Source organism: Pteropus medius, unplaced genomic scaffold (genome assembly GCF_902729225.1).
Source record: "Pteropus medius unplaced genomic scaffold, Ma_sr-lr_union100, whole genome shotgun sequence".
Classification (NCBI taxonomy): domain Eukaryota; kingdom Metazoa; phylum Chordata; class Mammalia; order Chiroptera; family Pteropodidae; genus Pteropus; species Pteropus medius.
The window spans coordinates 1,752,031-1,764,971 of NW_024353790.1; the positions used below are offsets into that span (position 1 = coordinate 1,752,031).

The following is a 12,941-nucleotide window of genomic DNA, read 5'->3' on the forward strand; positions in this document are numbered from 1 at the left end:
AGCCTATCTCCCACCAGCATTTCCATGTCCCCATTATCTAGCCTAGAAGTGGGCAATGGGCTGTACCTTACAAAATCTGTTAGCTTTTGGATGAGGGAATAAGGTAAACATTCTGGGTTCAAGTCACTGAGGGAGCATGTGCATGGGAGGGACCATTTTGGGAGGTTGCTGCTAACAGTCTCAGGAGGTAAGTTGGACAGAAAGCTACTCCTCAGCATTAGTATTTATTTCACCATTTTTTTCCTTCAAGTTCTTGGGCTTGGGGCTAGCAGCTTTGAGAGCTGTGTGCATAAGGATGATCAAGAATTCTGTTAAAAATGCCCTTACACATGAAAAGATGCTCAACTTCATTTACAATAAGAGAAGTACAACTTGAAAATGGTTACTTATGATGTCATAAAGGGAATCAGCACCCATTTTGTGCATCACCATTTATCAACCAAGTGCACATTGATGTCCTCTAGTTCCACATCCCTAGGTCTTTTGAGATGATACAGAGGTAGAGGAATAAAATCCTTCCCTTCAGTAAGTTCATGTAATATAATTGGGTGATGGAGCCTGTGTGTGTGAAGAAGAATCCTGAAAGGAATAAATGCATCGCCAACGAGTATAAGTTTAAATTTTAGAGGAGGAGGGTGTTGTGCTGGCCAATATTTGACAACTGGATTTCCAAAACACAAAAAACCAACCAACAAAAGGTCTGATTTATAGTTTGACAATTTCTGTGTTGTAAACTGTCCCACCATGACCAATTTCAAGCTCCCAGGCAGCAGGAAAAGATACTAGCAAGTGGCCCTTGGGCATCAGCTTGAGCCAGTACGAGCAGGCTCCCTCACCCCACTGAGGTGAGAACTCTGAGGGCTGGGTAAAGGAAGTTTCAGGAAGAAACAGAATCTTAGCACGTTTTAAAGGATGAACAGATTCAGGAGGAAGGGGAAGAGGCTTCCACAGGAAGCAGCCTGAGGAAGGAGCAGGAGAGGAAATAGAGAGAAAGGCCGTGAGTCAGACAGACCTGAGTTCATGTGTCAGCACAGGCACTTGTGCGCTGTGTGATCCGGGCCTGCTTACTCGAGTGTAAAATGGTGCCCATCACACAGGATCACATGACACGGGCATATTACCTGGTACATAGTAGGCACTCGAAAATGTTAAGTTGCCAATAGTTTTGTTGATGTATTTGTGTAGAGCTGTAGATGAAACTCCAAACACACACACACGTGTGTGTACATATACACACATTTATATACATATACATGTATATGTGCACATGTATGAACATACGTATATATGTATGCTATGTTATATACCCACACATATACATATATACAAACACATATACATATACACGCATCTATACGCACATATACATAGTTATCCATTTACTCAGACAGAGCTACACGGTCAGGCATAGGGAAATATTTTATTCTCGCTGAATGTGGGTTAGGAGACCTCTAGAGCATTACATCATTCCTGTTTAGTTGTTCAAGGACATCTGAGGGTTGAGAAGCCCCAGGGAACTTAGGAGAGAAACATCCTGCCATGGCGTTTGAGGCTGCAAACAACCCCAGCAGGACTGGAAAAAGCACTCACATGTAGACTGGTTGCTTCCAGACTTATCAACAAAAGAGATTTTAGGTCAGTGTTTATCCTTCAGGAAGCAACAGGACAACAGAAATCATTCTGCATTCCGTCAAGGTGGTGAGCAACCATTTCAGCAACTGGAGCAAATTTCTGACATTGAACTAAAGAGAGTCATTAAGTCTATGACTGAATCAGGCAGGGACATTTGAATGTGTCTTTTGTTTCTGGTTGAGTCATTGGGTAGACTGAAACAACTTGATCTATGGTTTGCTTGTTTCTCATTTAGTAACTTGATTCAAAATTAAATTCTTTGGCTATATGCTCAAGTTTGTACCTTGGCTCACCCGGGAGCTGGCTAGATGGGTAGATTGACCCAGACAACCTATCCTGCTGTTAGAGAAACAATGATAATAATCCTATGTTTGTATTTATATCTATTTGTACTCATTGTGTGAGTTAAAAGAATAAAAGGAGCTTTTTGCATTTGCGTCGCTTTTTATGTCAAAATTTGTAAAAATTGGTTGTCCCTGTGAGGAAACCAAAATCTCTAAATGTCAAAGATGATCTGTGACAAGAACAAACAGAAAAAAACTAGTTATCCAGAACCAACCTATAAAGGCCACTGTCATCAAAGATGAGCTGAGATGGCACCTAAGACAGAGGTAGACAAGGGAAAGCAGGGAGCACAACTGGATTTTGAAGGATGCTTAGGATGTAGAGAGAAGGGTAGACAAGCAATCGAACAACCTGAACACAGATAAAAAGCAAAGGTGGGCTTGACATAAAGGCCACACTAAATAGGTGTCGGGGCCACATATGGACCTCATGCCACCAGCCTTCCACCTAAGATGTAGAGGGAGGTAGGACTAAGTATGGTTCATGAAGTAGGAGGCTGAATCAACTAGAGCAGAAAATTTGTGTGGGGAAAAACTAGATAGCATTTGTAGGATGGGACTGAAGGCATGGCCTGGTCTTACCACAGAGCATGGGAGAATTAGGGAGAGATTGGCAAAGATGATGGGTTTAAAATATTTCTGCTTCTTTTGTGTTATGTCGAAACTGCATATTTGAAAACTATTTTCCAATGGAAATGTGTTCTTACCAGGAAGTTTGATATTAGTGCTCATTTATATATTTCTATGAACATCTGAAGGCTTGATTTTGTTATTAATTATGGAAGGAAATGCGTGCATGTCCATTGTTTGAATTTCCCTGATTTATTAATCTCAGGTTGTATACCAAAGGAAGACCTCAAAACAAACGGACAAGCAAACCAAAAAGGTATGGACATCCAAGGAGCCTATTTTAATGGCTTAATTTCTACATAAGTTCTTTGAAAGGAGCAAAACAGTTGAAGCTCTTTGTATGGGAGAAACAATTTAGAGCAAAAGAGAAAGGAGCTTATATTTATTATATCCACCAGAGCTACTCTCTTTACTACATATTTTAAATAGATCATTTCACCTAATACTCATTGTAATTTTTAAAAAATCTTACAAGTAAGGAAACCATGATCGTGTGTTATACAAATTTGGTCAAGATCACAATCTATGACAGAGTAGAACTACCTGCGAGTCATCACAGGAGCACATGGCTTTGTTTCAGAGCTTTTGGTCTTGGTCTAGGACTCCATGGTTAACAGTGATGAGATAATTGATGTTTGTTGTTGTTAGTTAAAAGAATTTTTCCCTTTGGAGTTTAAAATTTCTTAATGATTCCCTCTTGTATCAGTCAGAATTCTACCAGAGAAAGAGAGCCAGTAAGGTATGGATGGATAGATAGGTAGGTGGTAGGCAGGTGGGCAGGTGAATGGATGGATGGATGGATGGATGGATGGATGATGGATGGATGGATAGTTGGATAGATGATAGATAGATGATAGGTAGATAGATAGATGATAGATGTTAGATAGATAGATAGATAGATAGATAGATAGATAGATAGATAGATAGATGAAGATAGATAGAGTTCAAGGAATTGTCTTACAAGAGCAGGAGCTGGTGATGTAGTCCCCATCCACAAGTGGAATGTCAGTCAGTTTGGTCTGAAAGCCTTCAGCTGACTGAATGAGGTCTGCTGCATTCCGAAGGGTGACCTCTACTCAAAGTCAACTGATTGCAGGTGTCAACCACATCTATAAAATACCTTCACAGAAACATGTAGATTAGTGATTGGTTGAATAACTAGGTATAATAGCCTAGTCAAGATGACACATAAAACTATCCATCACACCCCCCAAATTCACATAATTCTATTTTATAATACAAAGGAAATTCTGACTAGGTAATTAAAGAAAGCAGTGCTCTTTTTTGACATCCAGGTTTCCCTTTAGCATCAGGAAAGATGGTCTGGCTTCTTGCCACTTGACATAAGGAATATTCCCGAGTCGTGGCTTAGCGATGGCTAGGTAGCCAGTGACCTAGCCAAGCCCTGGGCTCCTTATCTCGAATTTTTTTAGGAGAGAGTTTGGAGGTCTCCTAGTATTTTATTATCACTACCTTTTTAGGGGTTCAATTTTGTTCATAAATGAATCCACAGCTCTTGGAGTTTTCTGTTATTGACTCAAACAGGAGCCCAGAAGCATTAACTCTGAAGATCACGTGGACCCTACGTTGCTCCCTTTTGTAAACACTAAGGAACATGATTCAGAAACTCCTGATTTTGTGGGGCGTCTTGCTCCGTTGATCTTCATGAGCTCCATGAGGATTAAAGCGGGTCAATGATTTAATATACTGAATATGTGATCCTGAGAACATCTCACGTCAACAGACTACCTTGTCTAGTTTTAGCTTGATTATAAACTTTCAAAATATTTCCTAACGATCATATACTTCCCAGAAACACCTGACCAGCACTTCGCAAGTAATTCTTCATGATAAATTGCTGCTGTTCTTAATGCGTGTACGCCTAGAAGTGCATTCACAAGGCAAAATATAGTTTATTGTTTGTATTTTGTATTTTTAATGTTTCCTTTTTTTCTTTCCTGTCTCGCTTCCTTTCGTTTTATCTCCACATTGTTTTCCCAGCCCTGGTTTGGCTCATAAATTATTAAGCTCTGTAGTTTTAGGAGGTGCGATAATATTCCTCCCATTTAGACTTTTCTCTAAAAATTTTCCCTGAGATCATCACTGTCAATACTGTCAAGTGCATTAATCTGTTGTCTTTAATTAAATTGTTATCTACTCTTTTGAATTAATAATAGCAACAAGGATGGGTTGTGATGAAGTGAGGCCACAAATCACAGTTTCTTTGATTAGTCTCTTCCTACTTGTCAAGTGTGGGCAAGGCATAGAATTTGGCACTAAATAAAACAGGTCTGGTCTCTGTCCCCAGGATCCATCAGCTTAGCCAATCCTCCTTTGAGTCCCACTCCTGTTCAGGCTCTTATTGTTTAGAATCATACATTTTAAGAAAGATAACATAGGCCATTTAGAAAAATATATATAAAAGAATAGAAAACAGGACTGATCAGAAAAAAGTGAAGGCTTTGAAGTCCTATGGAGGACTATGACAATTTAAGTGTTTTATAAACAACACCTTAGTTGGCTTTGCTCCAAATGAGAAAGTCCACATGGAGAATATTTCAAGTTCTAGATGAATTGAGGGAAATTTTCCGGTGCTTGTTTTCTTGTTAGAACAGGAAATTATTAACCTTCATTTATTTCTTTAAAAAGTACAGATAATGACGTAATTATAGCATTTATTTATTATTCAACACCAGACCCTATGCTAACTGCTTTACATACATGAACTCATTAAGTGGTCACAAAATAATCTATGAGTTAGGTCCTGTTATAATCCTTATTTCATAGACTAGAAAACTATAGCATAAAGCAATTAGGTTGTGTTTCTGTCATATAACTAATAGATGGTGGACCAATAACATGGAAACCTTTCAAAAGCCACAACTCTGGGTAGGTTTTGCATAAAACCCCAAAGACAGAGTGCTTTTCTTACATATATTTTCATATTATTTATCACATTCAGAAAAAAAGCTTTTCTTTGGAGGGGGAGGGGCTTCTTATGTATTGTAGAAGATGCTAGTTTTACCTTGAGCTGTCTTTTATATCTGTTTTCTATTAGAAGCTTCTGATGGGCAAAGGGAGACCATGTAATTATATAGTCATGTTCATTTCTGATACTATACTAACAATCTATATAAATTTATTAAAATTCCCACTATAAATAAAATTTCTATAGAAATAAAACTTCTATAGAAATGCACTTTTAGTACTATTTTGTTGGTGATATTAATTTTCCTGGATAATGACACAACAATTCTTCAAGAGCTTTCAGGAGTTGCCTATTATTGTTTGTGGCATTAAATCCGAATACATCTGCCTGGTTTCCTAGGCTAGAGATAGTCTAGCTCCACCTCTCCCGACAGCCTCATCTCCCAGGGGCCTTCAGCATGATTTTTCTCTCTTGCACCTGCTGCGCTCCTGGTCTCCTCCTCGATTTGCTTCTGTGATTCCCCACCTAGACGGCCTTATCTCTGCAATTAATTTTATTCAAACCTGTGCTTCGAGGCTGCTCTCGGCCTCACCTTTCTCTGCAGCACTCACCTCCCACACCAATCCTGCCGATTCTCTCCTCTTCCTTCCTAACATCCCGTAGTATTTATTGCCCTATTACGCAAATTGGGCACTTGATTATACCTTTTCTTGTACTCTAGTCCAGTGCTTCTCAAACTTTGATGGGCAGAAGAATTACCGGGTTCTTCAAAACATTAAAAATAAAATCACCACATGTCCAACAATTCCACTTCTGAGTATATACCCGAAAGAATTGAAAGCAGGATCTCTAAGAGATATATTCATATACCCATGTGTATAGCAGCACTATTCGCAATAGGCGAAAGCTGAAAACAACCCAAGTGTACATAGATAAATGAATGGATAAGCAAATGTGATATATCTATATCTGGACTATTATTCAGCCTTAAAAAGGAAGAAAGTTCTAACACGTGCCACGACATGGATCAACTTTGAAGACATAAATTATGCTAAGTGAATTAAGCAAGTCACAAAAAGATAAACACTATATGATTCCACTTAATTCATAAACAGAAAGTAGAAGGGAGAGAATGGAGAGCTGTTGTTGAATGGGTACAGAGTTTTAGATTCGCAAGATGAAAAGAGTTTAGGAGATTGCAAAACAATGTGAATGTCCTTTACACTATTAACCTGCACACTTAAAAATGGCCAAGGTGATACATTCTATACTAGATATATTTACCACAACTTAAAAAAAATAATAATCTGGGAAGATAATATAAGATGAAGGTTCCTAGGCCCACCCCTGAAATTCCTATTTTTGGCATTTTTGTCTGGTTGGGAAGGGAAGAGAAAACTTCATTTAATTATCACTTCTAGGTATTTGGAGGCAGGTAGCCTTTGGGAAAAATCTGTAGATGCTTCTAGTTTTTGCATATATTTAAAGTATTATTTCCAAGACCATAGATGCCTCTAAATAAAAGGGAAAGGAATCAGTATTTCATGAATACCTGGGTGTCAAGCACTTACATTTCACCCAAACAGTTGATTTTACTATAGTTCATATATCAGACCATGAAGGCTGAAAAACTGTGTGAATTGTCCATGATCATAAAGATGAAAAGCAGAGGAGCTGGAAGTTAAACCCAGGTGATACAGAGACATTGCCATGTGTTCACCACACCATTTCCTATTCTTGAGCACACAGGGAGATGAGGCTCTCAGCCTCAATTGACCTTGCACTTCGGTTCCTGCCATGTGACTGAACTCCGGCCTATACAAAAGAAACTGCAAAACACTCTGCTCAGCCCCCAGTCCTCCCTTCTCCTGCCATGGCAGCTTTGAAGGTTGCGATTTCCAGCTGGTGGTTCTATGAGATGGAGACTTTCTGCCAGGTGCCTCAGCCTGCAAGGTGAGCAAGAAATGGATGTTTATCGTGTTAACCCACTTGAGATTCCACACTTTATTCATTACAGCAGCATAGCCTGTTTTATCCTGACTAAGCCCATACTCTTGTCTTTCTCACGACAGTAAGCCACCTCCCGAGTTCCGAGACATAAACTTCTTATGTATTTCCTGTAGCACCAAGGATAATAGTAAGCTTTTCGCAATTTCCTCTCCCCAAAAAAACCTTTTGGCATTGATATGGCCATGAGAGTGATGAAAATTCCAGGTTAAAAGAGAAAGACGTGGACAAACCCACTCCCCTGGCGTCGAAGCAGCTCTGAGAGAACTATTTAAGTAATTTTTAACTTCAATTTCCTGCTCCCACCTTATGTACCCGGTTCTTTTTCTCAACTTGCTAGTGTTGTTTTTCTAAACCCTCAGTGTTTTAGTTTTAGTTTTGAAAAAAAAAAAAAAAAACTTAAGAAAATGTTAATGATTATTTATAAATAAATTATTGTCAAATGATCCCAATGCTCAGAGTTGGGAGAATGTAGGGAAAATTAGATACATTCTTGAATAACAAAAGCCAGCTCCAAGGCCCTCTGTGAGATGAGCCTGCCAAGCTGTAGAGGCTCTGAGGAACACATGGCCTCACACACGAAAACAGGAAATGGAAGTGGGAGACTTATGTTTGGGCAAGTGGAAGAAATGAAGACCAACAAAGACAGCTTCTCCAAAGCTGGAGTCCTTCAAGTTATTATTTTGCAGAATGTCATCCGAGCTTGGTGTTTTCTCTTTGGTGTGTGTGCATGTGGCAAAGGTATCAGTGGTTCTCAATGTCTGTTTTCCCCTTTTTCTTCAGTAATAGGACCACCCATACTTAGCTGAGCACATGGCCATACTAAATATAGACTGTATTTCTCAGTCTCATACGAAAGCTGTTTGTAGCCACAGAACTAAATTCTGGCCACAGGATAGAATAGAAAGCTGAAGATGCCTAGGGCCCAGATGATCCCAGAGCTGCCATAAAACCCTGAACTGCCTACACCCAGACTTTCTCATGAAAGAGATGTTCAGTCTACACCTTCCTATCATGTTTAAGCTACTGTGATTTGTGATCTTAAGGTTAGTGGTGAAATGGGGCTAACTAATACAGTGAGCAATTCTCTAGCTTAGTTAAATGCCTTGTTTATTGTCCAAAATGCACACACTTGGTCTATAACTCAGATACAAGCACCGATGTACATATGTCAATCAGTGGTTCACATTCTTTAAAAAGTGGTCAAGTGCTGCTAACTTTAGTTTGGAAATCCTTCCACCGAATATTTGCATCTGAAAAGGTATAAACATATGTCAAATTCAGTCTTTCACGGCAGTAGATAGTTTATACCTCAATCAAAATTTAAAAAAGAATTAGAGTTTGTGTTAAACTAAAAGCCAGGTTGTAATTTTGAGAATATAAACAAAAGTATCTTTGCTCTTAGCACAATTTTTGTTGTTTTAATTTTTATGAGGTCCATGCTCGAATATAAAAGATGAATGAATCAAAGAGTGTCTGGGAGTTTCTAAACGCAAGCTCATCTGCACAAACACACACACATACACAATTAAATAGTGCGTAAAGCTATTAGAGTCATGGGCATTCCTGGTCAAGTAGTTCCAATGTAGATGGAAGGGAAAAGAAAAGATTTAGGTTTTGATTATTTTATTTTACAAATTCAGAATGGTAAATGATATAGGCACAAAAAGTCTTTTTGGAGGCCCATTGTTATGTGACAACAAATACACATTTTATAAAAAAATGTGTGCATCTCAGCTTGGATTATTTTTTCCTTTCTTGACACCAGAATCAGGTTCAATTAAATAACAAATTTAATCCAATAACATTCCTTGAATGTCTCTGTGTGTCAGGCTCTATGCATACCTCTGATGACATGAAGATAAATGAGACATGACCTCAACTGTTGTCCAGAGTCCACAATTCACAGAGGAGCCAAGGACATGGACAGTCACAATAAGAGATACGGAATCTCTTCGAGTCTTAAACTCCCATATAAACAAAACACTCTGAGAACAAAATGAAGCAGTTCATTCTATCTGTGGTGAGAGGAGAAATCGAAGAAAGTCTTACGGAATGAACAGAATTTCTCCAGGCACAGGAAGTAGAGGAGATACTCCAGAGAAAGAAGAGTAAATGCAGAAGAATAGAGAGTTGAAAGTGCACATTATATTCTGGAAATAATGGTGGCTGGGACCCAGATCTGAGACACCAGCAGCCAACGCTTTTGGCGGCCACAGTGTTTCAGCCCTGAAGGTGGGCGGCAGCTCTTCACAGCACACAGCATCTACTCTACCTAGTGAGACAGTTCTATTGGAAAGCTATAACGATGTTAGAAAACACAGTTTTCTGTTTGAAACTAGTAGTGGATAAAATATATTGCTTACGAACCTGTAAAGACTCCTTAATGTGTTTAGGCTAACGTCCAACTCATCATAAGCCCTTCAGGCCCATGTGCAGTCTGGTACCAATCTCCATTCCCAGTCTCATCTTCTGCCACAGTCCTTCTCTTCATGCCGTCATTGCAGCTGCAATGCCAGAGGTGGTGTCCTGGAGAGAGCTGGATAACTCAGCATCAGGTCCGTGGTATGGTGAATGGGTTCTTTTCCACTCCTATTAGACAGGAAGATCAGAAAAATTTTTTACATATAGGATAGACAGGAGTATGTATGTACAGAGAGCTATATTAACCCTCCTGCCATCTGTCAGAATATATCCATAGGGACCTGAACCACCTGGACATTCCGTAGACTATCACATCAGTCCAATACACCAATGAAATTATGTTAATCAAATGAGCAAGAAGTTGGCTGGCACACCGGAGGCCTCAGTCTGCCGCATAAAAGTGGGAGGTAAACTCTACAAGGATTCAGTCACCTGCCATATCAGTGAAGTGTTTACGGGCATCAGAAACTCCCATCAAATTAAAGGACACGTTACTGCATCTGTTCCTTCTCAACACTAAGAAGGCAACACGATTCTTAGTAGTTTGCTTCTGCCTCTGAAACCAGCATATTTCACAGTTGAGAATGCTGCCTGGCTCATTTACTAAGTACTATGGAAGGGTGCAAGATTTGAATCAGGCCCAGAGTAAGAAAGGGTTCTACATAAGTCCAGACAGAAGTATAAGCATCCCTGACACTTAGGCCATCTGATCCAGCAGACATCACAGTCAGTACTAGGGGTATCTGTGGCGGGAAAAGTCACTGTGTGGAGCTGAAGGAGAACCCAGTAGGAGAACCTCCATGTAGACCCTGGAGTTCCAGAGAAAGACCGTCCCTTCCATAGGAGAGAATTCTACAGCCATAGAAAACCCTCTCCTTGTGTGCTACTTGCCACTGGTAAAGACAGAGCATTTGACCATGAGACATCAAATGTCCAGGTGTTTAGAGCTGCTTATCATGAGCGAGGTCCTGTCAGACTCACCAAGTCAAAAGGTTGGGTAGATCCAACAGCCATCCGTTGTTAGAGGGAGCTGTATATTCAAGACTGGCAGGGAGCAGGGCCGAAGGATATCATAAGCTGTAGGACAAAGTCATCAAAAATAGGAAAGTCTGAGAAACTGTCATAGCCAAAAGGAAACTAAGGAAATATAATGGGGTGGATGAGATCCTGGAACAGAAAAGGGCACTGGGTAAAAACGAAGGCTATGTGAACTTTAGTTAACAATAATGTATAAATATTGGTTCATTAATTGAAACAAATATAACATATTACTATCTTATGTTAATAACGAGAAATCGAGTGTGGGATATATGGGAATTTCCTACTACTGCTTAATTTTTCTGTAAACCTAAATCTGTTCTAAATATTAAGTCTATTAATAAATAATATACGACAACAAAAGGTGAACTTTGACTTTTATTGACACCATGTACAAAAATTAACTCAAAACAGATTATAGAACTAAATGTGAAACCTAAAATTATTAAAAAAAAAAAAAAAACAGGAGGAAATCTCTGTGACCACAGCTTAGGCAAAGATTTTTTTAGTGCACAAAAAGTCAAGATCAGAAAAACTTGATAAGTTGGACTTCATCAAAATGAAAAATCTCTACTTTTCAAAAGATATTCTTTAGAAAATGAAAGTATAAGTGATGGGCTGGGAGAAAATGCTCTCAATACATATAACCAACAAAGCATTTCATCTAGAAGAGAGAAAGAACTTTCGCAATGCAATAATAAGAAAATATATTTCAGTGAGAGAAAAGGTCTTTTCAATAAATGCTTCCAGGTAAATTAGGTATCCTTAAGAGAAAAAAAAGGAACTTCGACCTCCAACTCACACTGCACATACACATATCTAATCAAATCAAATTTAATAAATTAAAATTAATTAAAACTTAAAATGTCTGTTCCTCAAAAAAATTTTTAATGAAAATACAAGTCACAGACTTAGAGAATATATTCTCAATGTGTCATCCAAAATATTTTCTTTCCATCTGAACTATATAAAGAATTATTAAAGAACTGATGGTGTTTCACAAAAGGTAATAAACATATGAAAAGATGTTCAACAACATCAGTCACCAGGGTAATGCACATTAAAACCACAATGGATCCTACTACACATCATCGAAATTGCTGGTGAGAATGTAAAATGGGATTATCAGACTGGAAAACAGTTTGGCAATTTCCTATAAAGCTAAACATACCCACTGGCAAATCCCACTCTTAGGTGTTACATTAGTCAGAATTCTACAGAGAAACAGAACCAATAGGAGACAAATATATAGATAGATGAGAGAAGAGACAGCGGGTGGGGGAGAGAGAGAGAGAGAAAGATTTATTATGAAGAACTGGCTCACACAATTATGGAGGTTGAGAAGTCCCGCCATCTGCTGTCTGCAAGCTGGAAACCCAGGAAAGCCAATGATGGAGTTTAGTCTGGGTCCAAAGGCCCAAGAACCAGGGGAGCCAATGGCAGTCCAAGGGCAGAAGATGAGATGAGCTGTCCCAGTTCAAACAGTAAGGCAGACAAAAGGGGAGAATCCCTCTTTCCACCACCTTTTGTTCTATTCAGGCCTTCAATGGACTGGATGATGCCCACCCACACTGGAGAGGGCTATCTGCCTTCCTGAGTCCATTGATTCAAATGCCGATCTTATCCAGGAACACCCTCATGGGCAATTTAGAAATAATGTTTAATCTGGGCACTCTGGGACCAGTCAGGCTGACTCGTAAAATTAAGAATCATAAGCCATTAACTCTCACTAGTGTTTACCCAAGAGAAAAGAAAACTTATCTCCACACAAAGACTTGTACACAGATGTTCATAGCAGCTTTGTTCATAATATCCTAGGACTAGAAACAACACAAATGTCCATCAGCAGGTGAATTGTGGCTTATTTGTGCAATGGACTATTACTCCTCAAAAAAAAAGGAAGGATTTATGCAGTAATACAGACTAAATTTAAAAAT

At 39.0% G+C, this 12,941-nt stretch overlaps 1 long non-coding RNA gene across 1 annotated transcript; it reads right to left on the reverse strand.

The window, feature by feature from the left end:
• Positions 1–10,001: 10,001 nt before the first annotated feature.
• On the reverse strand, positions 10,002–12,600 carry LOC120593476 (uncharacterized). Its single transcript, XR_005650377.1, has 3 exons — positions 12,329–12,600; positions 10,948–11,043; positions 10,002–10,134 (listed from the first exon to the last, which is right to left on the reverse strand). It is a non-coding gene; the product is annotated as an uncharacterized LOC120593476 (long non-coding RNA).
• Positions 12,601–12,941: the final 341 nt, after the last annotated feature.